The 5,090-nt window shown below is 38.9% G+C and overlaps 1 pseudogene; it reads right to left on the bottom strand.

Annotated features, from left to right (window-relative positions):
- Positions 1-226: 226 nt before the first annotated feature.
- LOC128311881 (protein tyrosine phosphatase type IVA 1-like) lies at positions 227-1,181 on the bottom strand (annotated as a pseudogene).
- Positions 1,182-5,090: the final 3,909 nt, after the last annotated feature.

Genomic DNA, 5,090 nt, shown 5'->3' with positions numbered 1-5,090 from the left:
GTACACTTGTAGGGTGGCAAACATGAATAACCACATAGGCCCTATTGGCAATATTTGAAATGACTAAAGGAATAAACCACATATGGTTTCCAGTACTATTCATAATCTAGGATTTTAATTCTGCATGATACTAAAAATACACAAGTATTGTGCTGGATATTTTGGCACCTAATCTCTCAATTTCTTACATATTATTTCTGGCATGGGAATAGTAGTAAGCCAAACATAGAGGCTGCAATTCTGTCAAGCTTGCTCCTTTTTCAATATTCCTATGGAAGCTTCATTAGACTTGTCATTCATTAAGCCTACATGTTGGCTAATATGTACGATAAGTCCTGTCTCAAGTTCCATTTCCAAGGCAACAGCATCAGGCAGCCAAGTTTTATTGAATGTAACAATTGTTTCTATGACCACTGGAGGCTTTGTAGCACAGCCGCATTTTAGAACAGTATTTCTCCAAATACAGAAGTTGCTTAGTGTTAAAAGCTCCATGCTGCTTTTGTCTTATAAACTGTACTGCATGTTCATTTTTCATTCCACCTTCAATTAGTGCTAGGGCAACAAGCACTGGGGTTCTCCCAAGACCTGCAACACAGTGAACATCAATACAACAACCAGGTTCTTCACGAAATTTAATGCTGACAAGACTTAACCAGTCCTCAACAATCTGGTTAGATGGTGATGAACCATCATCAAAAGGCCAATCCAGCACCTGGATGCCTTCTTTCTCCACAAGAGCAGTGTTGTAGGTTGCTTCACATACTCTTACTATTGTAGTAACTCCATATTCCTTAAGTTCTTCTATAAATTTGTTGAAGGTTGCACTGGTTGGACTGTGTGTAATAAGAACTTTCATGTTCCTGTATGTGACTTCCACCGGGGCTGGCCGGTTCATTGGAGCCATGTTAGTTAAAATATTCAATACGGTTACGAAAAAATGTTTTAAAGTTTTGAATACAGAAATTATGTAAAGCAAACAAAGTATCCTCTAATATATTCCACTGGAAATTCTCAATGATTTAAATATGTACTAGAGAGTAACAGGAAATGAAATGAACCTAACAGGAAATAATCCCTCAGTTCAGTATACTGAGTCCATGGAAAGGATGTGCACCCAGGTTTACCCCATCCAGGTCAAAATTCTTGTAAAATGCTCCGATGATGTCAACTGTGCACTTCTGTGCCCAGGATAAGGGCTCTTATGGAGGTTTCTTGGTGTAGTAGTATGAATCTCTCCAGTTCACTTGTCCTCATAAAGGTTGCGCTGTGCCTGGCAGTAATCTCTGGGGCCCTTCAGAAACTCCATAAATGTGTGACCAAGAATACCACAGAAAGGCACCCGTTTACTCATTAAAGACTGTGGCTTAATCATACAACTGTTCCCGTGGAGGCGACACAGGGGGCAGCGGTGGCCTTGACTGCAGGGCAGGAAGCTGCAGTGGTTGTCCTGGGGCAGCAGCGACTGGACACCTGGCTCTACTATGCGCCAGCCTCCAAGAAGCCAATCCGCAGGCATTCAGGTGTTCTTGCATTGCAAGAGCTCACTTTCACAGCTGGTGTGACGTGTGCTCCTCTCCACCAATCACAGGGGTTGGGAGGGGCACAAGAAGCTGACACAAGAAGCTTTGAGCGTGAGGCCTTCTTCACAGCGGACCTCACTACCAGTGCTGGTTTAGGAAGAGAGACATGGGGGACCCTGAGCTTCCTTCCTCTCCCTAGGAAGGAGGTGGGAGGGACACGGGAGGGTGTGAGGGAATGGGTGGGGGTGGGCGTGAAACAAATCCTGAAAGAAGCTGAAAAGAGACACAGAAGTGGACTATGATGGGCAGGAAAGGGAAGGTACTGGAGGAAGAATCCCATCCATTCCATTGACTTTGACTGATAAACCTTTTATCATTTGTTTCATGTTTTAGCTGGCTTTTGGGAACACATTGCTAGATTTTTTCTTTAATCCAGTCTGACAATATTAGTTTTTTACCTGAAGAAAATTAATTTATGTTGTTGTATTATTTTACATTGTTAATTATTGCTATATTTGCTGTTTTTGCTCTCGTTTTGTGCTATTTGACATATTTATCTCTTTTTTATCCTTCTTGATTTCTTTTGGATTAAGGTTTTTCTCTTCTAAATCCATATGCTAATTCCTCTACTGTGTTGGAATGTTGTGATTGTGGTTCAAACTTCTCAGCAATTATTATAGTTTAGACACTCTTCTAAATCTAAATGGCTTTATGTAAATTCAAGTGGTACAACAACCGTATAAATTACGTATTCTTTATTTCCATATCTCTGATTTAAAAAACAAATAAAACCTAGGCGCAGAAAAGTTTTTTCCCCTAAGTTACATAGTAGTAAATGTCAGGGCTGATATTTGAATCCTGAAATTCTGGCTCTAGAGTCTAACTCTCTAATATATATGTGTCCTATCATATATTTTATTTTTATTCTTTTACTACTTAAATAGCTTAGAAGAAGTCAAACATTCAAAATCCTTTCTCATGTCTTGAAGGAATTCAACATGGTGTGTGTATGTGTATATATATATATATATATATATATATATATATATATATACATACACACACACACACACACACATACATACATACACATACATATATTGGTTTTTTCTTTGGCAGAGAAAGAGTGCACATGCACGTGAGTAGGGGAGGGGTAGAGAGAGGTGGGAAGACAGAGAATCCTAAGCAGGCTCCAAGCTGTCAGCTCAGAGCCCAATTCAGGGCTCAATCTCATGAGCCATGAGATCATGACCTGAGCCAAAATCAAGAGTTGGATGCTTAACCTAGTGAGCCACCCAGGCACCCCTCAACAGCTTTAAATATTAATATTGTCAAGCATTTTTTAACCCCACAAATTACAATGTTTACAAAAAGTCTTTGCTTAAATTTGCCCAATATAAGTGATCAGTTTCTACGTTCACTATTCCTTCCTTGAATCTCTACTCTCTCTTATAAGGTTATTTTTTTTATCCAAGAGCATCTTTTATCCAGGAGCATTTCCAAAAGCTTTAATAAGTTTTTTTTTCCTAAAATTCTCTTATTTGGGTTTCATTCTTAATAGTTTTGATAGGTATTTAATTTTACATTGACATGTATTTTCTTAGCCCTTTGAAGACATTCCTTGTTTTCAGATTTCCTCTGTAATAGCCATAGAATTCTCTAAAATGTCTAGTGTTTGATGGGGTACTTGGGTGGCTCAGTCAGTTAAGCATCTGACGTTTGATTTCAGCTCAGGTCATCATCTCATGAGATCAAGCCCCACATTGGACTCTGTAGGAAATAAGCTTAGGAATTCCCCAGGCTTACATCAATGGGCTAACAAGGCATAAAGAAGTACAAAACCATAAGATGCTCTCACCCAAGTTTGGGTAAACAAGATTAGCACCCCAGAATAGGGAGGTACAAAGGCTCTGCACCCCCCAGAATAGAGAGGGAGGAGCAAAGGCTCCAGAATAGAGAGGGGCACAAAGGCACCCAATACAAAGGTATATGAGGTAAGCAAGTTTAGTCGTTCAGGGTGGAAGTGCCCCCCAATTTAGTACTTTAGCAGAAAGCTGCTTTCCCAGAAGGGAAAGACCAAGTCAGGCAAACAGATAAATTGGACTATAGACCACTGCACTGCAGGCGAAGCACCCCAGAATGGAGATGGTTAACAAAAGAAAAGGTGCCTTGTTAACCCTGAGATTATTTCCCCTATCTGTCTTATCCCCTCGGCTAGCTAAGATAAACAGACATGGCACCTCCTATCTGCTGTTAACAACCATCTGCCCATCTGCTCGGTGCCAGGATTTTGTCTTATATTGACCCAAACCCAAACCCCTTATATCTTCAAAACCCCCTTTTCACTCACATCCGCAAGTTAATGTTCCCAGTTTCTTTGTCTCTTTGTACATGCCCATCACGTTTGTAATCCTTCTGATCTTAATAAACAGGGCAAGGACCCTTATTCGGGGCTCTTGTCTTCTCCTGGACATTAGCCATCTCTTGTTTCTCATCCTCTATCCTGCTCTTTTGCTGGCCCAAAGAGAACTTTAGAGTTAGAGTCCTACAACAGGGCTCTAAGCTGACAGCGCAGAGCCTGCTTGGGATTTTCTCTCTCTCTCTCTCTCTCTCTCTCTCTCTCTCTCTCTGCCCCTCCACCATTCATGTTCTGTCTCTCAAAACTAAACATTTAAAAATAAACAAATAAATAAATATCTACTTTTTGAGCATAACCATGATACCAAAAACAGACAGTACAAAAAAGAAAACTATAGGCCAACATCCCTGATGAACATATATGTAAAAATCTTCAACAAAGTAATTAGCAAACCACATTCAATAATACATTAAAAAGCTCGTTCACTATGATAAAGTAGAATTTATTCAGGGGATGCAGGAATGGTTCAATACTTGCAAATCAATCAACATGATACACTACATTAATAAAGATAAAGGATAAAAATCATATGATCATCTCAATATATGCAGAAAGAGCACTTGTCAAAATTCAACATCTGTTCATGATAAAAACTCTTAAAGTGGATTTAGAGGGAATATACTCAACATAATAAAGACCATTTATGGCAAATCCACAGGTAACATCATCCTTAATGCTGAAAAATGGAGAACTATTCCTTTAAGATCAGGAATAAGACAAGAATGTCCACTCTCACCACTTTTATTCAACACAGTACTGGAAGTCTTAGCTACAGTAATAAGACAAGAAAAAGAAAGAAAAGACATCCAGACTAGTAAGGAAGAAGTTAATCTGTCACTTTTTGCCGATGACATAATATCATACATGGAAAATCCTGAAGATTCCACCAAAATGTTAGAATAAGTGAACTTAGTAAAGTTGTAGGATACAAAATTAACACAGAAATCTGTTGCATTTCTATATACCAATAAAAGAATAGCAGAAAGTGAAATTCAGAAAACAATTCCATTTAAAATTGCACCAAATAGAAGGAACTACCTGGGAATAAATTTGACCAAAGAGGCAAAAGATCTATACTCTGAAAACCCTAAGACACTGAAAAAGAAAACTGAAGATGATACAAACAAATGGAAAGATATTCCATTCTCATG

The sequence above is a fragment of the Acinonyx jubatus genome, chromosome D1 (assembly GCF_027475565.1).
Source record: "Acinonyx jubatus isolate Ajub_Pintada_27869175 chromosome D1, VMU_Ajub_asm_v1.0, whole genome shotgun sequence".
Lineage (NCBI taxonomy): Eukaryota > Metazoa > Chordata > Mammalia > Carnivora > Felidae > Acinonyx > Acinonyx jubatus.
This window is presented reverse-complemented; position numbering and strand designations above follow the sequence as displayed.